The 26,802-nt window shown below is 42.1% G+C and overlaps 1 long non-coding RNA gene across 1 annotated transcript; it reads right to left on the bottom strand.

Moving 5' to 3' along the window:
* Window positions 1-16,369: 16,369 nt before the first annotated feature.
* Window positions 16,370-18,450, bottom strand: LOC128903850 (uncharacterized). Its single transcript, XR_008464290.1, has 3 exons — window positions 18,238-18,450; window positions 17,900-18,090; window positions 16,370-17,017 (listed from the first exon to the last, which is right to left on the bottom strand). It is a non-coding gene; the product is annotated as an uncharacterized LOC128903850 (long non-coding RNA).
* Between the last annotated feature and the right edge of the window lie 8,352 nt (window positions 18,451-26,802).

The following is a 26,802-nucleotide window of genomic DNA, read 5'->3' as shown; positions in this document are numbered from 1 at the left end:
ATATTCAAATGCTCAGTACATCTTCAGTTACCATCATAAGCATCTTGCATCTCATACTATTCTCCTAGAAAATGTAATATCCTGCATAAAAAAAAACCAAACAGCAGGTTTTAAAGTTTGATCTCCAGGTTGTTCAGATAATCCTGAAAATTACTCGGGAGTGCGGTAGAGTGCCCACTATACAGAAGTACTGATTGCATCTATCTTCACTGATGCCTCTTCTGAAGAAGCAGCCTGCTGTCATTTACTAGTGCGTGGCCAGCTTAAAAAACAGCAGTCTTAAAACAAAAATTTCTGTCTGTACAGATTGTGCAGCTGTTGTAAAAGAAAGTAGGTTTGCCAAATGGCAAATTGGAAGGGGCATGCCACTAGGAAAAAATGGAGAGAGAAAAACGTCTGCTCATCTTTTGCTTAGTATTAATTTTGAGCAAGACGAAATACGCTACCGCAGTGGATGGTAATTACTGTTAATAACAACAACAGTGGTTTACAAAAATAAACAAAAACAAACAAAAAAACCCTGAACCTACACAAAAAGAAAAACAAACCAACCTTCCAGAAAATAAATATTTCACAATAAAACAAATGAGGATGGAAATAACCGAGCCAAAATCATATCTTGCTGTAATATTTGCATGGCAATGTCACTTTTTCAACATTACAGTGAAGGAATGAGGTTTCACCCTGGCCCAATCAAGTTCTTTTTGGGCTTTGTTCCCCTGCCTCCACCACTATAGCCAAGAGTGACACCCTATCATCCACCCACTTGGAGCTGGAAAACCAGAGCATCACACCCATTTACCAGATGTGTCACCTCCAACGTGTCCAAATGGACTTAACCCTCCTACGAGCAAGGCTTCTGGAGTCTGTGCTCACTATGATGCTGCAGTGACTACAGGGAAGCCTCTTCAGAACAGATGATGGATTTGTCCCTGGCAACACAGTGCAGAGCAAGCAGATTGAAATAATAAAACCAACTCCAGATTTTCCTCTAATTACGACTAACTGGGTATTTAAAATTACATTTTAAGATTTACATCCCTCTCCATCACAAGTTTGTGAGAGACAGACTGTGCCATTTTCAAGACAGGCTGAACATCAGATCTGTTATTCATGTCAGGATTTCTTTGTTCCCACCTGGATATCATCTGTGGTAAGAACCTGAGTTGCTGCATGTGATGAAGGTAATTTGTGTGTATCAACATTGTAGAATACACCGCATATCTTAGCAATATTTTTCATTAAACAACAAGCAACTGAATTGGAGTTGTTGCCAGATTTCTGGATACCCAGTAAGAGCTCCAGGAAGAGTTAACTCTGGAGTTCCACAATAGTAACCAAGTCCATGACCCTCTACAAGGTATCTAAAAGATCACATTTCTCAATTAATATCTATCTATAAAAGTAATATTAGTAGAGTATTATTATCAGTAGAAATCTCCAGGTTTTTCATATTTAAAAGTGATAATGTCCCAGTAAAAGTAAAATTGTCACCCTAACGTTGTCATGCTTAAAGTAATATATAATGTCACGATTATTTTGTGTCTCTCTTCTCTTTCCTGGCCCCCTCTGATCACAGATGTCAATATAGAAAAGCATACTCCTTCCTCTAACACTTACTGTTTGTTTTGTGCATTTTGGAGATATCTCATGAGTTTTGCACAGTTTACTCAAACTTTACCCTGTAATTTTACGTTTTACATAGCACAAACTATGATGAGTCTATGAGCAGAATCTACCCAGTAGATTTCACACATACAGTAGGCTTTTCACCACAAAGGCCCAGTATTTCAAGCAGTTGCAACACCTACAGGTCAGCTGCTGACCTCGATTTAACAGTAGCATGTATTATCACTAAAATGTGTGCCTCAAGGTGCACCAGATCTACTGCCTAAGCAAACCAATTAGTTCCAGACCTATATGTCTTTTTTTGCTCTGATGTTTTCCACACACGATTTACAGAAAGATTTTCTGATGGCAAAGGCCAAAAACGCACATGTGACTTCTGAGTCCTAAATTATTCAGCATTCCTTGATGAGCTTTTGTTCACTAAGAACGGGGACTCCTGCGCTTTCAGCAGAATATATAAAGAATTAGTTATTTGGTTTCCTGTGATGATTAATTGTTTATCAGAACTCCTAAACTGCACGCTTCTTCCTCTTTTTCTAGCAAATTTTTAAAAAAACTGACTGAAGATGTAACCCTGGTGTGTCGAGGGGGTTTCATTCTGACATAAGAACAAAAGAGGAGTCATCCCCATTACTGTGAAGAAGGCTCACCAGGTGATTGAGTAAAAGGAAAGAGGCAGGAAATGAAGGTGCTATCAAGTCAATACACATGTACCAAAGAATGAGTGGGCATTACTCACACAGGTATGAATAACACATTTTGATGTCTGTGCCATTTCGCATTAGCCCAGGATGTTTCACATGCACTCATGATTATGGAAATAGAAACAGATAGTGAGTCAGAGAAAAAGTTGAGTCAGAATGAGTGTGTGAAGTGAGTAGAAAGGAATGATCACGGCCATTAACTTTGCCTGTGAAAGGTAGTAAGGCAAGACTAGTCAAAGAACCAAAGCGAAAGGGGCACCCAAAGGGCAACTGGGTAAAATTGACCAGATCCGTTGACAGCTAAAATGACAGGTATTTCTATTATCTGTAGCAGTTACATCTGCATGTTACAGAAGCTCAAATGACAATTTATGTAAATCTTTTGGGCACTTGTGGTTGACATTATTTCCCTCTGCACTTGTGTTCATTATCTAAGACATGTTTGTCCCTTAACCAAACAAGGTAAAATATAAATGCTTAGCCACGACAATGTAGGAAGTCAACAGAAGTGCTCTCACAGACTGTGTATGTGAAGAAGAAATAGATATTTAACTTCTTGATATTTAATTTATTTCACAGAGCTTGAAAGAGCTAGAATGCTGCAGTTATAGATGCTATGTGCCAGAGAAGCTTTCTATAGGAAAATGGGACCAAAGAAAATCGTATTTCCTTGTAAGATATTCATAGCTTTCTCCTTTGGCTACTTCACAGATAGCATGAGACTAGAGTATACAGAGTATTTTAGTGTTGCAGCTCTGATTTACTGAAGGTTGTGTTAAGGGACAGAGAAATGTTAACAAGATGTCAGTTTTATCAAATCATACTTCATTTAGTGCCTTGGGTTTGGGTCAGTGATTCCGTTAACTAAGAAGTTTGCTTCCCAACATGAATTTAACATCCTGAAACAGAACTCTAATTGGCCAAAATAATTTACAAGTCTTAAATTCAGAGAAGATGTATTGTGCACACATATTTCTGAGCTTCAGTATGGTAGGAAAAAGTCACCCTATAATGACCTTATAAAATTCACCCTCCTTTTTTTTGTGTTACGTATATGTAAGTTTAGAATACATTATAAAATTCAGAGCAGTTCAGATGAGTTGGTTAAAGACGCTGTCCTGCTGGAAAGACACAATTTGCAAAGACAGGCAATCTCTTTATTAGGTCAATTTACATAATTGAGAAAGAAAACAAGCTTTCAGGCACACAATTACCTGTTCCGGTCCGAAATAGCAGATGCATTTTGCAAAGCTAAACACAAATAGAGAACAAGACTCTGAGTTTAACTTGACTATTGAACAGTGAGACCTGAGAGAAAAAGTTGCAGACAGCAAAGGAGCGATAGCAGGACACAATCATGGAGAGAGTTGTGATTATCTGCTGTGGGTCAGAAATTAAAACAGGTAACCCTAATCATCATGTATATTCCTTCTTTACAACAGAAGGCATTGGCTTTTTTTCTGACATTTCCATCATTAGCAAGAAGAAAATGCCATCAATCTAGAACTGAAAGCCTAGGGTCAACCAAGGAAAGATGATGAACTGAATTTCTTTATTACTTTTTGAACCTTACCCCTCAAAAGGGTATGTTTTTCAGCTTAGTAGTGGTCAGTTCCACGGCCCATCTCTGTGTTATTCCATAGTTACAACATTCCGTAGTTACGGAATAAGGTCTTGACCTTGCAGATGGATATATCTCTAAGCATAAGTGTAGACCTACTGATCATAGAATCATAGAATCCTAGAATGGTTTGGGTTGGAAGGGACCTTTAAAGATCATCTAGTTCCAACCCCCCTGCCATGGGCAGGGACACCTCCCACTAGACCAGGTTATGCAAATATCACTGGATGAGTGATACGTTTAGCATTTGCATACAATATTGCAAATTTTGAAGACTGTACGAATTTAGAGCATTTTTTTTAATTTTAGCAAGCTTGGGAAAGTTTAAGAGTTAATTTTAAATAAAAGACCATTAGAAGATAAAAGGCCAATTTTCTGCATGGTTGCGATCAAAAGTTATGTTTCCACAGCCATCCCTACCTCAATTGACGCTAATTGAAAAGCTTGTTGACAACACCAACAGAAAAGCCATGGACCGCATCGACAGGCTCACTGTCTGATCTTAAAACGCGTCCTTCGGTTGATTTATTGAAGGTGAGAATGGCTGTGTGTGGACAAATCCAAACACTCGCCAGTCAAGATACAGCAGTTTCAGCTTGGTAATCCTGTGATTTCTCCCACAGGAAATCCAGCAGCCACTCCAAGCCAGGGAGCCTGGCAGAGGTCTGCTCCACAAGTGTTTTGGGTCTAGCTGCTCTGCACTAGTGAACGTATACTGCTCCGCACAGTAATCAGTCCCAGCTGGCTCCCGGAAGAGGGCCTCAAACAGCTCCCCAGCCAAAAACAACAACAATAATCAAACTGTATTAAAATTTTTCCAAATGCCAGCCCGTGCCTCAGTTTATGGTGTTTGCTATAGCATATGAAGCTCCATATGTTGTTTTTTGTAACGTCAACTTTGAATTCATCACTTCTTCCTGCACCAAGTCTCTTTTCTTATGTGTTTTGGATTTAGTAGTATCAACCACATCTGAGATTTTCTCCGTCTGTTGCCTCACTTCTGAGCAGTGCTGTGCGACATGAGCCTTTGCCCAACACAATCCAGGGCTTTAACCATCTTATTCGATCCTTGTAAATGTACAATGACTATCACTGGTAAGTCTTACTCTGGACCAGTAAGGTACTTTATAACATTTTTGAATGGTAATTTATAACATTTATACCTGTCAGTAGTTTCCTGTCATATCTTTTGCTCTCAATGCTGACCAAATTTCCCATTAGAGACCTTTTTTATCATCTGTTATAAACGCAATTTGGAGTCCCCAATCCAATTGCAAGATTGGCTTATCAGCTGCAAATCAGTCACTCCTGGAATCGATAAAAACACCAAATGCACCAGGACCACCTGTCACCAGAAAAAATGCTACTTTTTTATCTTCTGATACCCCTTCTGGTCTGTTTCTCCAATCAGATTCCTTTCTTTTCTTTTCTTTTTTTCTGATCCCAAGTATTCTTCAGAGAGTCTAAGCAACCAGAGTTTAACTTCACACATTTGTTTTTCTTTTTCTAATAGCACAGCTACCTGTGGTATGAGAACCATAGCAAACACCATATGACTTTTCTTGCTTGCTCTAAAAAAAGGTATCTTCAGCCTCTTCATAAGGGTTTTGTGGGTTTTTTTTCTCTCTTGGTCTTACAAAATCTAGTCATGAAATTATCTTTTCAAACTTACGTGAGTTTGAAAGTTTGATTCCCTCTAAAATCCAGGAGGGAAGACACCATTAAACAGGAAATAAAGCTTTTGTTTTTCATCATATAAAGCAAAAATCCGAAAGGTTTTTGTGATTATCAAGCAAAATGCAAAGTCTAAAACAAAATTTAACTAAAGAACCTCCCAACATTATTTAGAAGTGGGATGCTCCTTTGTCATCAGCATCCCTAGAGTCTTTGTGAGACTATCAGCTAATTCAGCATGTGGTAGGTTGTAAATAAAGTATCACACAAATGCTTTTCTTCCTGTAGCAGAACCAAGTGATTAATGCAACTCCGCTGTGCTCTTCGCCCTTCACTTTAATGAGTCACGCAGGCTGGATAATGGTGGCCTCGCATCCTTTTCAGTTAGGGTTTATTTGAATACTTGTTAATTTTTCACGGCCACTATAATCAGGATGTTACGTATTAAAGGAGGCGTGCAAGATTACAGCTTTTGACACTCTCCCATCTTAAAAATAAATTTAGCAATTATGATAAGATGAAATCATCTCCTGTTTTTCTGAGAAACAGGGAAAAGCTTTATTTTTTTAAAAAATAAAGAATAACTGGTCTCCAACTTAACTCCACTAGGAGTTTTGGGACTGAGTAACCAACAGAAGGATTCCTCATTCAAATGCAAATCTTCTCAGCCCATGAGCCAAAGGCTCTGGATCTCTCTCTGAGGCAAGAAGAAGGGGCATGCACTGGCAAGCAGGCAACCGCTATTGTACCCGGAGTGCCAAGGCAGCTCCTCCAGTCTTTCCACACCTATAAGGGGGAGGTGATACATACAACAGCATGTGTCACCCTTACCCGGCACCCTGCCTGTAGTCATGCATTTGCCAGGGCAACCTGCCCTCAGACGTAAGTGATCAGACTCACACTGATGCTTGACTGGACTCAGTACGAAGGGTGAGAGGGCTGATAAAGACATTTGACACTTCACAGTCCTAGAAAAAAAAAAAAGGAAACAGAAAACAAACACTAACCAACCACACCAGTCCTTATGCACTTCTGCAAATCCTATCAGCTGCTAAACTGTGCGGTAGCCTGGGGCATAGCAGGGAGCAGATAGCATCTGTAGCCCTCATCCTAAACCTTTGTTGAAATTCAGACCCTGGGAGCATCAAGCATCGTTCATTGTTTTCTTTTGTAATCTGTGTACTTCATTAATATCCCACACCCTTCAAGCGCAGATCTAACCACTTATGACAAGCAGAATGTACTTTTTCCTGTATAGGCCCTCCTCACCCTTCCTGTGTGTAGGGAAAACGGGACCAAACAAAGTCTTTCTGTGACTTCGGTTTCCATGGTTGCCAAGGTTGATACTCATCTCATCAAATGCAGATGTCTACATCTGCACAGCCCTGGGTGCTTCTAGAGCACAATCTCCTTCTCCCTGTGCAGTGTGAATTACACAGTGTCTATTGCTTCAAAAGGGCCATAATAAGATTTACTTGTCTGAACTGCAGATATCTAATGCTTGAATCTCACCCAAACTGTCCTCTCCTTACCTTACTCAGGTTTTCCACATGGCCCTCTGTCCAAAAATTAGGCTGCTCAGTTGGCCAGATCAATGACAGTCAGTCATAGCATAGCCATCAACAGGCAAACTTAACCAGTTATCCAAATATACTTCAAGCAGAGCACTGGTAGAAATTTGAAACAGTTTTTTTGATACAAATATTTGCGATGATCAGATGCCATAGGTCTTGCTTGTAAGGAAACTCTTTTTATATAATGGGAAGGGATTTTATTTCTTACGATATTTCTCCATTGAAAAAGAAATGTTTGCTTGCTGCTGAAATATTAGTTTATGCCACTGCAGAATATGTTTCTGAAATCTACTGCTATTAATTGTTCATTGAGAGAAATGTAGAATCAATGTTTGTAAAAAGGCTGCACAGACTTGTAAAAAGACAATTATATTGTTTGCTCTGTCTCGTCTGTCCAATTTAGAAAGAGGCTTGGGCCATGGACTGACTATGGTTTTGACTGTATATTCAACTGCTTTGAACAGTTGTCAGCAGAGATATTTTACAGTACACAGATGAGGAGATTTTATCAAACATTTGATCTAGCTGCAAAGATGGTCAACACAGATACACACTGAGTAGCTGGAACATCAGTGGGCTGGTCCAGTTTAGTGCAGGGATTTTGAGAAGCAAGGAACCAACACCCTAAAGGTAAGCACAGAAAAACTGCAAAGAGTCCATAGAAGAAGACTGCATGGGCTGCTTAATAGAAAGTCACTACCCTGCCTATTTATGGCTTCCTTTTATCCTGAATTCTGACTTTCAGCTAAAATGTGAAACTGCTAAAATTCACCAGGAGACAGGCATGGGTGGTTTTGATGAATGCTATCAGAGATACATACACAAAAAAAATGAGAGGGTGTGTCTACATGCTGCAATAAAGCATAACAGACAGATTTAGCCCAAATTAACATAAGTAGAGCTAGCTCTGGTAGTTTAGGTTGCCCCTGTGTGTTAGCCTAAAGCTGTGCTTGAGCTGATCAGCTTTGTGGAGGGTAGAGGTCTTTCCATATAGACAAAGTATGTTTTGGCATAGGCTGGCATCTCCACGTGACACTGTGCTGTGTGCTTTGGATGTAGCTGTTGACTTCAGCGTGACCCAGGTTTCTCGACTCGACCCTCAGCCATGCAGTGGGGACCCGCCTGCTCCTCCATTTCCAGAAGCGGAGAGATGTGCACTGAGCAGAGCCCTCTCAGACCACTCTGGTGTCACGAGGATCCAGGTGCTCCAGCATGTTTTTGCTTTAACCTTTACGTGTATAAATAGGATGCTGTATTTGGGGCCAGAATCTCCAGAAAGGACTGGCCCATCTGAAAAATACCAATTGCAAGGACAAGATGCAATTCACCTCTCCCCATACACGCACATAAATTAGCCAAAGTGCCTCTGAAGATGTTGTATAGAGCTTTGCATTTTCCAATAATTTTTTACGGCTTTTATACTTTGGAAACAGAAATCCCATTTCATAAAACAAATGTCTCACAAAGCACATTCTTTAGAAGTACTTCACACAACTACCAAAATCCTCTTCTCCACATTTGGATCATGGTTTTGCCTTCCTAACCAAGTGTAGCTGCTCAGGCCTGCTGGAAATAGTGGACAAATGGCTACATCTGACACTTTGAGAAGGAATTCAACCCTGCAATTAACCGCCACCCGAGCTAACGGAGAATAGACGATATCAATTTTCAGATCACATTTAGTAGACTCATCGTAGTCCACATTGTGCTTACATGACACCCTGTGTCTACTGCCATTCCAGAGGAGTGTTTCTCTGGTCTTCCTGTTCTCTAATTCTTGCAGTCTGCCTGCATGAGAAGAAGGGAGGAGATCAAACACAGAACATATGTTTCTTTCCTTCGGTCTACATGGAAGTAAGTGTCCAGAGATTTCACACAGAGTTGGAGAAAATATCAAGTTCTTTTTCCTAGTCAACAGCATGGGGGGAGCAGCATGAGGTGGTTCTGATGTTCACGAGTGAACCGTGCCAGGAAGACAGAGGTAGAACAAGGGGTGCCCTGCCAAGCAAAGGACACTGCAGACAGGCAGACCGAACACACGTACAGCTTCCCGCTTCCTAGAAAACAGAGACATGATCAAGGTAAATCAAGATAAGAAAGGACACAGATTCTCAGGACAGGGGAAGCTGGAAACTCATATCTTCAGTCACCAGGAGAAAGGCTTCATTCCCACATCCACTTGCAACAGAAAGGGAACGAGTGCTGCTGGCGGGAGGCTTGGTGCTGGACATCTCTCCGCATTAGGACTAATGCTATCAGAAGAATTTTTCAAGTGTTAGTGTCCAGTGACCCCCGCCTGTAGGAAGGAGAAGCACCCCTTTGCAAGCCAGACCTATTATCCCAGCAGATTTGGTGCTGGAGCACCTTTGCCTGGAGCCCAGACCCATGATGCTGTGGAGAGATTGCCAAAGTCCAGGGAGATGCCTGACTGCTCCTCTTTGTTGCTCATCAACATGGATACCAGTGATACAGCCACAGAAAACCCTGAGCAGAATGAAGGTGACCATAAAGCCTCAGGAGGAAGGGTGAGAGGATTGGGGCCCCAAGTGGTGGTCTTGTTAATCCTTATAGTCATAGGGGGAGGCCTGGAAAGGAGCAGACACAGCTGGCAGACCGGTGTCTGACTGCACAGCTGGGATCACCAGCAAGGATTCAGCTTCCTTCACTATGTTGTCTTGTCTGACTAGGACCAAGGACTGCTGAGAAGGGATGGGACCTATTGGACCAAGAGTGAGAGAAGAACTTTGTGGCCATGTTTGTTGAACTGCTGAGACCTTTGAACTAGATTCACCAAGAAACAGGGGCCAAAGTCCAGAGATGAAAGAGAAGCTGCAAAGATACGCAAGGCAGAAGGCCCCCATAGGGACTTTTGCATTCCTGCTCAGAATGGAAGTTCATTCAGAGGCTTTCTTCTACTGTTTGTACAGAGCTCATGTGCAAAGCCTGGACAACATAAGGACCCACAAATCCAGGTGCAGTGGCAGGGCTACAACAGTACTAGGATGGTTGTGACATGGTAAGATGCTGCACCCACAATTGGACCATGGTTCTGGATGAGTAGAGGCTGTTCAGGAAAAACAGGCAGGGAAGAAGAGGGGAAGCAGTCACACTCTGTGCTAAGGAGCTCTTTAACTGTGTAGATCTCCAGTATGAAACTGGAAGTGAGCCTCCAGCTCAGTACCACAAAGGGGGAAATGCACAGGGAAGGAACATTTGGGATGCTGAAGTGGGATCTGTTGCCATTTCCTTTAGAAACCAGATGGCTGTCCTGGGCACTGCTCTCCTTCACAGAAACTCCACAGGGGATCATGCCTGGTGACCCCTGAATAGCCCCCAAAACCTGGAGTCTCAACTCTGCTGCTCACCTTCCACCCTTCTTCCGGACCCTCCGGACCCTGCAGCATCTCATGGTTGTTGCAGGGGGGCTGCCCTGGGTGACCAGAACTGCCACCAGCTCTTCCCTGCTTGTGAGCAGCAACTCAGGCAAGAAAAGAGAAGTCCAAAGGACACTGTGATGACAGCCTACTTGGATGTCAATTACAGAGATGATGACCAAATCCCTCTTAGTATTGTGAGACAGATAATATGACCAAGGGCAACAGGGACAATTTGTTGGTCAGAATGATCAAGCCAGGCATTGGGAAAAACTTAGTAGAAAGAGAGAACAGTACTGGTCAGTCTGTCTGAAGAGGTGGTCATATCTCTGGCCATCTGGACTGAGCTGGACAAAACTATAAAAGAGCACTAGCAACACTCCCTCTCTGAGTAGGAGGCTGGGCTAGGTGGCTGCAAGGGCTTCTTTGCATCCAGCATTTCTGTGGCTCTGCAATTCCTCTCCCCTTATTTGTTTTCTTGTATGGGAAGCTAGGCTGCTAGGTCAAGATCAACAAGGCCAACTACACTGCCCTGCACCTGGATCAGGGCAATCCCCCATATCAATACAGGCTGGGGGATGAATGGATTGAGATTGCCCCTATGGAGAAGGTCTTGCAGATACTGGTGGATGAAAAATCAAACATGAGTCGGCAATGTGGGCTGGCATCCCAGAAAGACAATTGTATCCTGGACTGCATAAAAAGAAGTGTGGCCAGCAGGTCAAGGGAGGTGATTCTCCCCCTCTACTCTGATCTTATGGGACATCGTCTGGGGTACTGCCCCCAGCTCCAGTACAAGAAGGACATGGACCTGTTGCAGCAGACCCGGAGGAGGGACACAAAAATGATCAGAGGGCTGGAGCACCTCTCCTATGAAGACAGGCTGAGAGAGTTGGGGTTGTTCAGCCTGGAGAAGAGAAGATTACGAGAAGACCTTGTAGCAGCCTTCCAGTACCTGAAGGAGGCCTACAAGAAAGCTCGGGAGGGACTTTTTACAAGGGCGTGTAGTGATAGGGTAATGGCTTCAAACCGGAAGAGGGGAGATTTAGATTGGATATCAGGAAGAAATTCTTTCCAGTGAGGGTGGTGAGACACTGGAACAGGTTGCCCAGGGAAGCTGTGGCTGCCCCATCCCTGGAAGTGTTCAAGGCCAGGCTGGATGGGGCTTTGAGCAGCCTGGTCTAGTGGGAGGTGTCCCTGCCCATGGCAGGGGGTATGGAACTAGATGATCTTTAAAGGTCACTTCCAACCCAAACCATTCTGTGATTCTATGACTCTATGATTTCACAAATGAGATCACAGGCTCTTAATAAGGGAGCTATGTTTTTCAATTGAATGTGTTTACAGCATAGGAATAAATAAAAGGTAAATAAAGAAAGCAATTACCTTTTTGCTTTGATGAGAAAAAAAAAATCCATCTACCATGACAGAAATAAGAACCTTGAGCCTGTAAAAGGGGATTTCTGTCATGGAAAAGATAATATTTTTTTCTTTCAAACTGAATTGAGATCTAAAGCCAGCAGTTATCACAAAAGATTCCCTCCTTCAAAAAATTACTTTGTATGACTCCAAATTTTCATCTCAGTAAACACCATTTTGAACCTCTTTTTTGTAGAAAAACAAAGTGCATTTCGAAGTGATGATTTTTTTACTCTGAAAACCTTTTTTCTCAAAAAATAATTCCAAACAGCGATCCAATGAAATCTGTATCAATTTAAGAAATACATTTCACCAGCGCACTCTTCTTTCTAGAGACAGCTGTTCAACAAATGTTTTTGAACAGCTCTCATGGAATCTAGATGGAGAGTTATGAGGAAATATATCTCGTCTTTATGTTCCGATCAGGGCCGTTTAATTGTTTGAAAGCTTTAGCTACGATATGTATGTCATCTCCATCAGGAGACAGAAGTTGAGGTATCCTACCCTCCCTGTTTTATGTGGTCACTACAACAACATAGAAGTGGCCAAACTCAATTAGTGGAGACAGATCTTGTGCAATATGATGAAGCTTATGCACAGAGCTCTTCTTTCTTTCCCGAAAGTTCTCAGAAGCAACACCCTAATCTTTTAAAATATATAAATGTATGGCTATTAAATGGAGTGGTAACCACTTGCAAGAGTAAATCTACCCCTTTAATGGTCATCTTCCCCTTTTGTGTCAATATGGGGGAGTAAGAGTGGAATGCACATTTCATCAAGGAGAGGAATCTTTTCAAATAAAGTTCACCAAGACTTTTACAGAGCTATTATTAGAAAATTTTTTAAAAGAATATTTATTTTCTACCTTCTGTTCATGATCTGTTGGTCCTGTACTGCACTCTGAGATCAAAATGCAATATAAGCAGAAAGTTTTACCACAGTCCTTTCCACCTCGGCAAAAGATGTCTGTCTCTTTCTTTTATTTCCCAGCCATTATGATTTCAGCAGAGTGCCTTTATGGGATAATCAAAAGAAAACATCCCGGAAATTTCTGACATAGCTTCACTTTTTTTTCCCCCTCCATCTCAAACAAGGGCCAGATGCACACTCTGAGACTGAGTCATAGTGATGGGCTTTTTAGTTATTTAATTACAGTTTTTAATTAATGTGAGAAAGCTTAACTGATCCTAAATAGTGGTAGCAGTTGACAAATTACAAGAGTACTCCATGCCCACAGAAAAGCTAATGCTGCAAGGAAAGCACAGGCAATCAACACTAGTTTGTAATCAGTTACATTTCAAAGAAATAGTTTTTCCAAGTGTCTTTGTGCATGTGGGATTATTATCATCTTTGAAGTTTAAATCATTTTTAAGATCTGGCTAGGGGCAAATTAGATAAGAAGGTGGCTGTGCAATTAAATTAATACTTTGGAAAGCTCATATGGTTATAAGATCCAGATACTTCTCCTGATAAAATGCTGCCAACACTTTAAAGCGGTGTACCGACTTCTTTTTTACCTATAAATTTTGTTGCTGACAGATTTGGTAGGTGCATGATTCAGTGCTTAGAGCAGGTAACATGATTCATCCAGGTTTCTGAACAGTTGTCTGAGATGAAGGCTCCAGTGAAGACTCTAGCACTGCGAATCAGCTTCCGCAGGACTTGGCCAAGCTCGCAGTACAGCTTGGGGAGCCTTGCTGAGCTGAGGCTTGGTGCCGTTTTCCAGCTCAGCCCACTGAAAAGGGGAACAAGAACATCTGCTTGAGGCAGTGCCAGACCCACCGAGTCCCACACATGATCACAGGACACATTTCTGTACTCCCCTTCACACCCACCGTCCAGAGCATCTGAGCAGCTGTGCCTGGTGCCTGGCTTCCCTGCGCAGGGGGGGCTGCACTGCAGCCGGGGACCGGCATCGCTCGGAGACAGATGCTCCAGCAACAGCCTCTCCCACGGCACATGGTTTCCCTGTGCCATCTTCATCACGGTGTCTGGCACGCTCATCACATGCCTTCAGCACCTGATTAAATGCCTGCCTCCACCCCAGAGCCCGGTGCATGACTTTGCTAACTGGAGAGCTCTGTGGTGACGGACTGTCAGATCCTGTCTCTGCGTCTCCTTTTAGATTATGTGGGTTTGGACTGTCAGTCACTCTTGCTGACAAAGAAATCAATTCTCTCCACAGAGCCAAGTGGTTTTGTAAAATGCATTCTGAATCATATCAACCAGATGCCTTTACAAAGCTGTATTTGTGACCAAGACTTGATAAAAGAAAGGAAGTTGCAAAATAAAGTATATCTTAATCTTTAAACCTCTTGAAAAGACAGCTAACTGTATGGAGCAATGGTAGGCAGCTGAAAATGGGGTATTATTTGAGCCTGTGTATATAACTCTTCATTTCAATGAAAAACTCCAACAAAAGTGGTCTCATATTTTAAGGGGGGAGGGGAGAAGTCTCATCTGAGTTTGCAAGAAGAAAGAGCCAAAGCTTCGTGCAGACTCCTTTCACACAACATTCAAGACCTGAGTCCCATTTGTTTTGAGCAGCAAGCATTCTAAGTGATTCACTGTGATTCACTCCAAGAGAAGTTAGATACCTGTGTTCTTTTGAAAACCCTATTACGGGATAGTTTGCCTCTTCAGATGCCTAAATATTTTTATATTTTTAGAAGTCTGCCCTGGTTTGCCTATCATGTAAACATGGTTAAGGTGAGGCGTCATCACCATTTTCTAAACTTGTAAATGGACATGCACAGAAGTGGAATCGTTTACCCAAGGAAGCACACAGGAAGAGTCCCACTGGGTTAGAGCAAGGAGCCACTTAACCCAGGAGACTGTCCTGAGTGGTGTCAGCAGTGGAGACTTAGGACAAGGCTGTAAGTAACGTGGCGTGAGTTGTATTTCCCCTGTTTTGCCTTCACATCTCCTAGCAACTGTTAGAGTAGGGACATTTTGACACAGAGTTGCATCCAGCAGATCATGTTCGACAGCCATCAACAGAAGAGTTGGCTGCTGGCTGAGAATGGATGAGATCCAATTTTTAGCCTCTGTCTTGTAGGCTGGATCCTTGTAAAGGATACCTGAAGCCTGGTTTAAGAGTGAAATCTTCTGAAGATGAAAGAACAAAACAATAGTCCCCTGAGAAGTTGGAGGTAGAACCCGGCCCGGCTCCAGGGACACAAGGTTTTCACATGGAATGTCTCACAGAATTTAAATTTTCCATCTGGAACCCGGATCTACTGATGTGAACAGAAGTGTTACAAAACCCCACAGACCCAGCTGTGCAGTTAAGTTTGATATCTATGAGATAGAGCAACGTGAATCACTTATCACCATCGTTACATTCAATGCACTCTGTAAGAGGAATCACTGAGTGTTTTCAAGAGCGCTTCAAGGTTTGCTTTGCTGCAGTATCTGTTGCAGAGGACTGCATTCTCCCTTGAAATGTACTGCTTTAGAAGGAATCCCAACAAGGTAAAAATTTCTTAAGCTATTACGGCATTGTAATTTTAATAAATATTTTCCTCGTTGGCTACAAATTTCCCTAGTACTTTATGCAAACAAAGCAAGGAAGGACACTGCTGTGAGCAATGCCAACTAACAACTAACAACTGAAAGAACCAACAAGTTCACCTGCCAGGCATCACTCACGCATCAGGTTGGCTTCCAGTTACCTAAAACACCCACTAGTGATTAACAGTACTTTACTTGCCTGCTAAAAAGAAAAAGCACACTTCTGAGAAATTAGCTGTATTACATCTGGTAGGACGTTTGTGGCGGAGGGAGGGGTAGGTTTTGCAGCTTGTTCCAAGAAAACCAATACCTTCACTTAAAGAAAAAAGTCAGAAAAGCACAGGCTGAGAAACAGAGGACAAGTGGGAACGACACTGCAGCAGCACAGCTCCTTGGAAGCTGGACAAAGTTACAGGAGCATCTCTGGTTTAGCAAGTCAATGCTGCAAAGTGCTAGGCATCTCCACTCCTGCTGGAGTTAATGCGCACCCAAAATCCTGGAGGAGGAGAAATATTTCTAAACTAAAAACTCTTTTACTCAGCTCTTTCTTTTTGCTGAAGCAAAAAATCACTGAGTTCAAAATCAGTGAAAAGCTGATCCAACAGCTTATGCAAGTGAGTTTCTTGCCAAAAGAAGGAGTGCTGGAACAAGTGAATAACTCAAGGAAAATGGGAATACAGTGGTAACATCTAAAATGATTTATCGACTCGTCTGAGCCCATTAAAAATATGGTATTTTTTACTAGACTAGAGAACTGAAACATATATTCATATTTCAAAATAAAAAACAAAACCTAAATGTCATCTTGGCAATTATTAAACAGTTAGATTTATTTCAAAAGAAACAAAACAAAATTGAAGGTTACATTTATATAGCACAATGCAGTATCACATACAGATGGCCAGACTAGCCCTAAACAAGGATGTTGGAGAAGGGTATTGCCAAGTGATCAAAGAGACTGTCGATGCAAATATAACCTGCTGCTGCTTAGGAAGGGTAGGGGACCAAGGCAGGGTCATGCTGTGATGACCAGGTCCCTTCTAGAATCAGAATTAGCTTGTGGGGAACTGGTATGAACGTTTCTGGATGGCACTGCCCTGTGCTACATAATCCGAAAGGGGGCTATGTTTGCCTAGACATTTTATCTAAACTTCTTTCTGGTTTATAGAGGTTTTTGAGCAGTCTTCTAGATGCTGTGCTTGGTTTTCCCACTTTGCCATTATAGTCCTCTGCAGACTTTATTCAATCTTGGAGGGGGACAAGCTCATAAAATGCAGCTGATGCAATGCTATAAAACTTTGGATATTTCAAAAACAAGCAAGTAGAAAAGGTAGCGAAAGAATGTTGTTCTTGCGGCAATCTGCACTGCTCACAAACTGCGCATCTGCAGTCCCTGTGGGAGTACTGGCCAGGAAGACAACTCCATTTTGGCTACGCAGACCTTCACCTTGCCAGACGTCCTTTCATCTCCATCTTCAAGGTAAAATCCCAAGGGCTGCTGGCACAAACCTAAAAATAGAGACTCACTAAGTGAACTGGCTTCTTCATAAAAACATAAACATGTAGGACAACACAACAGAAGGGGACTGATTTGACAGATCGCTTTGCAGCTCTCCTTGGCAACGAAGCCACCTGGCCAGGGTCTCCATCCCTTGCGGAGCCTGAGCTGGGCGTTGAGTGCCAGTCACACTGCGCTGAGATGTGCTGCAAGATGCTTGGGAGCAAAAGAGAAAAGACCGTTGAAACTGAGCTGCTTTAGACAAGGGACAGTATAAGAAGTAGAAACAGGTGGATAAGCTAAGGGAGAACAAAAAGATAAATTTGACGTGCATGTGCATACTTTTTTTTAATACTATTTTTATAATGTATCTGTGAAAGCCACCATTTTTTAATACAGTCTGTAACTGGTCTTTGCATAGAGCTTTGCCCTTTTTTGCTCTTTCTCCACTTAGGCGTCTGTTATCTTCCTACTGAGATCCAAACAAGCAAAACTGCTGTTTTCTATAATTTCGTCTCTTTCTCCAGTATGCCTTCACTTGCCTCAGCCCCAAAAACTAAATTCCCAAGATCCTTTGGGAGGAGAAGCAAAAATCATGGTAAAACTCAAGTCTAATTCTCCTGATGAGGCCAACATATTTCCCCTTCTGCTGGTCTTGAGGTCCTCTGAAAGCCACCATGCAGATGTAGAAAACCTCACCAACAACCTCCCAGTGCAGTAGCCCTACCTCCTTTTCCCAGGCGTAACCGCAGGCAAATAGCTAACATCTAGCCACAAATTTTTGCTAGCATCCAACTTCAAGATATTTGAAAAACAGAGTAAAATGATTTAGACAGATTTGATTTCTACAATAAAGAAAAAACAAATCATTTATTTAGACTTACAGGACTTACCTTATTCACTCTGACCAAAACCACCTTGTTCACCATCTCCAAAGCATAAGGATGTCTTTCCTTTTGGAAGTGGTGTAGAAATACTGCTTAGGCATATCTGCAGCTTCTTCCTTTTCTTGCCTTTCACAGTTAACCTCGTTCATAGCTGGCAATACTAGTTTCCCCTTTGGAGATAGCAGTTAGTGTAATTGCTGGAAAAAATAAAAACAGCACTGAAAAGAATGGCCTGAGGAGCCAACAACATTGAAAGTCACAGACATGACAGAAAGGCAGGCACGTCATGCTTTTAGGAGGAAAGTCAAAAAACAGGGTTTCTTCGTGAATTGTGGAATACATACCTACCAGCTGAGGGCACGTTGTGTTGTAGGGAGTTACCAATAATAACATGCCTGGTGTGTTTGTCCTCCAAGTTGTATTTCCCTTTGTGCACTTCCCTTCTGTTTGTAGCAGTGTGCAGACTGCCACAGGCTACCTGAGTGTTTTCTTCTTGCATCTTCCTATTTCCACAAGATCCTTTCAGCGGAGGCATTTCCACTCTCAGCAAAAGCAAACTGTTCCTGTTTGTATCAGGCAAACCAGATGGAGAAAACAAATCATTAATTTATGACTTGGAAGATACATTTTTATGACGGGACTTTGTAACACCCTACACTTCTTCTTTAATTTAACTTTTTATGACATTGATAAGCAATAGGAAAATAAAATTAGAAACAGGAGATTCCTCACAGCAGCAGCATGCTGTCCTCAATCCTCAGGCTGCAATTACGGATCCTCTTCTGCCAGTAGTGGCCCCAGGTAAAGCTGTTCCAGCTCCCCCATACTCTCATCACCCTGATGCTCGTGGGTATAAGCAATCAGGGTTGTCTGGTGGAGAAAGAGGGGCAGGGATGGGCATTTGGGAACAGCAACCCCTTTACTCAGCTGAGCAGCAGCAGAGCTGCGTGGCTGGCCACAGCCTTGGCCGGGAGGAATCACTCTAGACCAGAAATCTCACATCTTCTTTGGTTGGTATCCAACAGCAGGTGAGCTTTCCTTCCCCATGCTCTCCTGCCAGCCTCGATGGGGGAGAGGCATTCGTTTTATTAGCCTGATGAAAATGTTTCATAGAATCATAGAATGGTTCAGGTTACAAGAGACCTTAAAGATCACCTAGTTCCAACCCCCCTGCCATGGGCAGGGACACCTCCCACCAGACCAGGCTGCTCAAAGCCCCATCCAGCCTGGCCTTGAACACTTCCAGGGATGGGGCAGCCACAGCTTCTCTGAGCAACCTGTTCCAGTCTCTCACCCACATAGTGAAGAATTTCTTCCCAATATCTGATGTAAATCTCCCCTCTTTCAGTTTAAAACCATTACCCCTGCTGCTATCGCTACACTCCCTGATAAAGAGCCCCTCCCCATCTTTCCTGTAGGCCCCCTTTGGGTACTGGAAGGCTGCTTCCAGCATTTGTGAATGCTTGGGAAGGGAGCCGGGATTTTCACCCTCCTGTGCGCTGGCCGTGTTTATTCGCGAGGATACAGCCGCAGTGTCCTGCACACGAGTGTCGTGCCCTCTGGCTAGCAGGGCCCTGGGACCCAGCCCCTGGGGTGATGGCCAAGCGCCCCGTGCTGTGGGAAGGGTCCCACTAGCCTGCGCCAGCTCTGCAGGCGTAGGATCGCTCCCTTCCAAATAGCCTGGGATCTGCCTGTCTTACACTTGCAAGATTTCCCAATAGCCGGGGGAGGAGAGGCCTGATCAGAAATATTGCTTGTCATGCTTTAACAAGGCAGAGAGCCTCTCCGTATTCGCTGTTGAATAATTCCCGTAGCAAAAGAAAGCATGTGCACTCTCCCTCTGCTCCCACAACTCCTCTAATAGCTTCACAGAGCAAATGATTTGTGTATCTCCGAGTGCTTTGGATAGCCCCTTCTGGGTTTTTTATGGGCCTTTGTGCATCACAGTTATTAATCACCCAATTCATTGATAATGCTGACACAGAGACAAGGTTATGAAAGTACGCACTCTTTGGAAATGGGATCTGATTATTTGTTTTGTTTGTAAAACTGCTCAGATTGTGGGAACAGTGACAGGCTCTAAGAGGGCAATGTAATTTTTTTAAGTCAGATGAAGCGGCTGCTGCTTTTAGTTAATTGCCAACTCCATTTTTCAGTACTAAACAGAAAACAAACTCTATTCTATTCCCCATAATGAGCCAATTCCAATTAGGGTAATTACCATGGGATAATTGTAGACTACCTATGGTTAATTAGGGCTCCACTGTGTGTTTACAACACTCCAGGGGTGTAAATATTTTATGATAACCACAGTTTCATACATCGTTGCCACTTAATTTAATATGTTACATCATTGTTATTGTGAGGGTGGGAGAGAAAAGAGGCAAAACCTTGAAACACAATGGCAAAAGCTGCAACGGGCTCTTTCCCCAGTAGTCAACCACCCCGCCTGATAACGTCATTATGCTGAAATATTCCCTTTTTTAGGTCATCTTATGTTCATTCAGCAGGAAGAACAAGTGCACCAGCATCAGTGCTGGGCTTTGAACTTCTCTGAGCTTGACGGCGAGAAGCAAAGGAAAGGGAGACGGGAGATGGGGCTGAGCCCAATTCTCCTCACACGTCCCCATCTCTCTGGGGCACTGTGCTGGTGGGACAGTGGGCCCCCGCGTCCTCACTCCACTGAAAAACACTGGGCCAGTCCGGCGCAAACCACAACATCGTGAAACACAAATAATCCTATTGGGATGAAATAGAGATGATAAATATCTGCAAGTTTTACTTGGTACGAAATGTTGTTGGCTGGTGTCCTTGGAAATGCGAGTGTTTTCATTTAGTCATTATTTCATTGAAAATGTGACATCATGAGCGAGAAGAGAGTGAAAGCGAGCTTCTGGAGAAATGCACAGGAAATTCCATCTGCAATCAGAACTGAGATCAGGACTATAAGACCCACAGAACACCCTCAATTTGCTAATTGGCCCCTCAAAAAATTGTCCTATGTGCAGAAATTAGCATTTAATAGAACAAAGAAAGTTTCCCAAAGCATGTCCAGGTGTGGAGTGTGAGCAAGTGATTTAGTTTGACAGTTGTGTAGTGCAATTCTTGATCTGTTAAAGCCTTTCCCTAAACATACGGAAGCTCAGAATCCCCATCCCAGACAACGGGGAAGTGTTAAAAAAATCGGCTCCTTCCTCTTCACTATACAAGAAAATAGTCGTGTCTAACATGGTTTTGGTGGGAGCATTCATTGTAGTTTCCAGCTTTATCAGTACTTTATGATAAAATAATCTCATTTATCTGTAAAGAAAAAGTTTAGTCAAAATCTTAGTATATAACCTTTCTCACAAAACAAGCCCTAACCGCAGCAGCTGAGTTAATAACTGTCATTGCCAGTCTCCTTCAAGATAACCTCCCAACCAAGAGACAACTGCTGATTTTTTATCCACTGAAATTACGCTGTTCTCTGAATAATACTACAACTAATTTGGAAACGTCCTGCTCAAATACCTCTGGTGTTCTCAGAAGGGAAAACTAGGTTTGCAGCACAACTGGTGAAAGCTTCTTTGTACGCCGTGCCAACACTAACAGGCATTTTTGCTCCTGATCGCCTTCCATTGACTTCCAGCCAGGACAATATATCAGACGTATTATTATTAAATCCCAAAGTATAACTCAGCAGTTAGATGAAATGATGAGAATGATAGACACCCAGGAGAATGATAATGTTTTATTCACGCTAAGCATCTAACCGCTGCACTGTACAAACCAGGGAACTAAATGTGCTCCATCTGCCCCGTTTTCTGTGGAAGCAGGAAAAGGGTGGGAGCGCTGTAAGCAATTTGTATCTCCTCTGGAGACAGCCGCAGTGCACTTCTTGACCCACAAATATGGCAGTGATTCCAGGTCCCCCTGTTTAGAAATAGCCTCTGGGTCTATCCCAAACATGAATCACTGTTGGTGACAAAAGCACGAGCTTGTGTGCATTCCCTGGCTTGCTACCACTCTCTTACTCCTCGTGAAGGATTATTTCAGAATTATTTCACAATCCCTAAATATAGTCTAATCATGCTTACAATTTCGTTGGTGATTATGAAGAAATCTTCAAAAGCACGGGGCCTTTTAAAGTGATACTGTACCAGCTGCCTGCATCTGCAGACAGCCTGCAGCAGCACTGTTGCCAGCTTTGTGGTGCCCAGTTCATCTCAGAAACATCAAATGATGGCAATTTATATTAAAACCTTTTTTTTACCTTTTTTTACCTTTACTTTATTAGTTATTGATGTTAACCTTTGAGCTGATTTGAGGTTTTGCTCATTTTCAAAAAATTTCCCATGTCAAACATTTTAGAAGTTTTATAGATAGCTGCCAATAACTACAGCCCACCTTTGGCAGCTTCGTCAACTGAATTAGGACTGTCTTCAAGAGTATTTAAGAGACACTACAGACAGGGGGGTTGGAACTTGATGATCTTTAAGGTCCCTTCCAACCCTAACAATTCCATGATTCTATGATTCTATGATTCTATGAAATTGTGGGACAGCATTAAAAAAACTTAAATCATGGACTGTATTGTAGTTTTAAATTGCTGTATTCATTCAGTACTCAAACCATGATAGAGTATCCACTGTGCAAGTTTTAGTATTCCTCTGGTTTGTATTTTAATTTAAAAAAAAAGCTTTAAAAAAATGCAAGTAACGTTGCTGCCAGCTTTCTATTGCACTTAATCCAGAGATCTTGCAGGTAATTACAATCTCATTTGCTTCCAGGGCTTGAATGAAGGCCAGCTGAGACACTGGCATTCTTGGCTACTTGTGTACTGGGAAGAGGCAAGGGCAAAGACATCGCAGTCATTTAAGAAGCTTGGCCAAAGGTGGGCAGGAGGGGAGTTAAGCAGGGTTAAATGTCTGTCCTTCATGGAAAGAACATACTGCAGGAGAGGCGTGCTGCAGGAAGGCCGAGGTCAGACAGAGGGGATCATGGCTGAGGCACCTCGGAAACTGGCTAGTAATGAGACAGGGCCCCCGAGAGCAGATCCCTCCAATGGCCCCTCGCCTTCCCTCAGGCCTGATGCGTGATCGGGAACATGCCGGTCTTCCGTGAAGTCCAGCCGCTCAGGAAACAGCTGGTCCGTTTCTTTCTGTTTCCTTGTGGGTTCACACCTCGCACAAAATGTAGATCTAAACTTCAGCTTCTGACGGTATTTTATTAGATTGGCATTTCTTGGCTGCAAACTGTGGCAACTGAGTGAAACATGCTTTCTTTTCAATGCCAAAGAAAATGAACAGCTGCATTAAACACTCACAGCTCCACCTTGAATAAGATTAGCTAAAGTTACCTGACAGTCATGTTTTTCATTTCCACTCCTCATTAAAACTTCAACATTAGTTGTGTGCCAAAAGTAAAGTCTTATTTAAATACGCAAGTGGTAAGTGATTTATTTCAAAGCTAAAACTAACAATTCTTACAAGACGGAAGCTCATAGAATAAAGATAAAATCCACCTGATCTAATCACATTTCCCTTTCTTGAACTCATCCTACTTTTTAATAGCTTAAATCACCTCTGAAGGAGAAAAATAATCAATCCACGTACGTCTTCGGAGCAAAGCAGAATTATTTTTAGATTGCGCTTTGTGGCTAAAGCTATAACATATTGTTCTACTCCGAAAAAGCATTCCATAAACATGGCATTGCACAGGTCTGCTTCAGCCAATTTATCAGCTGTTCACTTCTGAAAGAGCAGGAATAATGACAATGAATTAAACTCTTGAAGAATATACTTCCTTTAAAAATTCTTTTATGGCTATACCAAAGATGAAGGCCAGTAAACAGTTGAGAAATTAGTTATAATCTCAGGAAGATAACTGTTGTACACAGCCAATCCTCTTGGAGGAGGAGGTAGATAATGGAACAACTGCCATATGGATACATTTTTGAAGGACTTCTTTAAAAAATACAGCAAAAAAAAATCTCAGGAAGTAAATCTTTATACGTAGTAAAGAAATGCTACACAAGAGGTTTGGAAAACAGTCAGCTGTCATTACTAAGAAGCTATCAGATCTTAAGCCTAGGCAAATTGCTCTATAAAAGTGGGTCACGGTTGAACAGACCACACTTATTTGGGATATATAAAGGAGGAAGGGAGACAAGGAGAGCAAAAATATGAGCCTGAGCCTGTTTTATTTCATCTTGGTGCTCAGAGCAATACTAGAATACAAATGCAGGGGGCAATATGGCTTTAAGGTAGCTTCCACTTCTATTTAAAGGCGACATTGAAAATAATAGAAAATGACAGACGCAGGGAAAACAGAAACTCAGCAAAATGCAAGCCCCATACTCTGCACTCCCCTGGTCCGTGTAAGCCAATCAGGTGGCTGTGCCAATCCATCGGCCCCATGCGCTGACTATTCCCTTTTTCCCCAAAACCCTCCCTGGTCAGGCTGTGGTTCCCTTGGATGTGCCCAGGAGCAGCCAGTTCTTCACAATAAGTTGCCATTTCATATCTGACTGTCTTTAGCACCATTTTCAGCTGCCTTTGACAGGCATGCTCTGGAGGCTTTAAACCACCTCCAATCTGTTCTCCTAAGGGAAGTCAAGTCCATAAAATATAAGCCTTTCACCTCCAGAAAAAGCTGTGGGAGAATGGTATTGAGCATAGCAGGGCAAGGCAATTATAGATAAAGCTGAAAATATGGCCTGTAGTGGACTTTATATACAAGCTGTGATGACCCGTTTTAGTGAAAATAGGAGATAGTTGGTGAATTACATAATCTCTATACCTCCTACTGCCTGCGTGGCTTAACTTGCCAAGTGCTCAGAGCTGTTGAGCTATTGTTTTCAGAAGAAAGGGTGTGGATGAGTTTTATACTCCTTCATGCCGAGTGAAACATTCCCTTCGCTCTCCCCTTCAAGTCATAATGTGCTCTGGCTATATCATCAGATGGAATGAATGCTTTTTGTCCTCCAAGGATCTTCCTATTTATGTGTCTTTCTAAACTTTGCAAATGCTCTATTGCATTTCAGAGCAGATGCCAGCATGGACCTCTACAAGCATCACTTCATTATTTCTCAATTACACAAACCATATTTACGAAATTGCTTGGTTAACTTCATTATAGCCATGATTTTCTTAAAAGCGTTTTTAATTATATCCCCTGCTGTCTTAGGTATCCAGCCTTTTAATAGGAAGCAAATTTATAAAATTAATTTCACAACAGGGTACAGCAGCAGTTGTATTTCTCAAAAGACCAAAAAGAACGGGATGTTTTTGTCTACACAGTAACACAGCTTCAACAGAGAAATGTGAGACATCAACATGTCAAACTGTGACCACAGTAGGCATTGCAGTCATTCTTTTATTTTAAGAGAGAGTCAAACTTAAATAGCTTTTTAAAAAAAATCACTTTAATTCCTTGGTATTTTGATGACTTTTCTATACAGTCCAAAGGCAGAAGAAAGATTGGGCATGTGAACACTAGAGTAACTCAAAGTGTATTCACATAGTCTAAACACCCAATGGAGAAGAAGGGTTTTCTAAGGCTCAAGAAGATGCAATTTCCATGAAATACGATCATATTAAGGAGCTGCAGTAGAACCACAGTAAATTTTATAATGAACAACCTCACTTAGGCAGACCTTGTAAAAAGAGAAAACAAAATGAATGAAATGCCTCTTCTGTCATACAGATGACCGACGGTGCAACAGTAAATAATCAATCCATCTTAAAAACTAAAGGTGAAGTGATTTCAAATCTGTTACGCCTGTAGCAAAATAGGGGTTTTGTTGATTATTTGCCACTGATATACTTTTCTTGAGCTAAAAACCCCATTTTGCTAGTCATGATGGAACATATCACTGTGAAGTAAAATCTGCAGAGAAAAGACCTAAGTAACAACCAGGCAGCTCATAAAGAGTACACACCATCCATCGCACAAAGCAAAACAGCAAGAGGAGTGATTTGTACTTAAGCCTTGATGAAGATGTACGCTACGAGAAAGAATGATTATAGTTTGGTATAACTATAAGTCATATGGATCTGTTTATGAAGCCACTAAACTCCAACCCTGAAAGTGGGGAATATTGTGTAGCTACAGATGCTAGACTGCGTCATGACAAATGTGTGAACTATTTTCACCCTATTATGCATGATGCAGTCAGGAGCCAAAGCACCATGCCCTGAGCTGTGGTCAAAGACGATGGCGTCACGTAAACCCATCTGATAAAAATGTGGCGCTCGGCACTCAGCCACACACATTGCACCTTCCAAGGAGAATCTTTCCAGACATTTAAGTGTCTTGGACCTAGGATATGACAACTGAACCTTTTCACCACATATATCGTGTATATTTCCCCTGGTATATCATGTCAGCTTCATGGTCTTGTGCCATTTTCCTTCCTTTGAAAAATTTTCTCCTGAAGTTCCTTTCATATGTCATCAAGATCAGCTCTCCACTACACAACAACCTGTATCTCAGTCAATCACTTGAATATTTGTATTGCTCGCTACTTGCAGTGCAACGCTGGAAACCGTCATCTATATGTGTAGTGATTTGGGAAATCTACCTATGTTCAGATGAAATTATACCATTGTTAGCTTTAAAACTGAAGTATTGTGCAAAAATTGCTGGGTGAATATATATTTATTTTTGCGGTCCGTAAATGTTAGTGCTTTTTTTTTAGGGGTGGAAACATCCTATGACGAGGGTTTAAGTGAAGCCAGCAAACCCAATTTTCTCCTTCCAGACAGAAAGGGAATGCGGTGCAGAACAGAGAAAAAAGCCAAGCATTGGAAAGGGAGGTTCACAAAGCCACATTAAACTCTTGTAGACGGTATGTATTCTGCAGCATTGAGGACTGTCTATTCTGAAGAACTTATTGGTGCATTGAGGACCCTCTTGTCAAATTTACA

This window comes from Rissa tridactyla, chromosome 1, assembly GCF_028500815.1.
Source record: "Rissa tridactyla isolate bRisTri1 chromosome 1, bRisTri1.patW.cur.20221130, whole genome shotgun sequence".
NCBI lineage: Eukaryota > Metazoa > Chordata > Aves > Charadriiformes > Laridae > Rissa > Rissa tridactyla.
The sequence above is the reverse complement of the archived record's forward strand: the minus strand, read 5'-3'. Positions and strand labels throughout refer to the sequence as shown.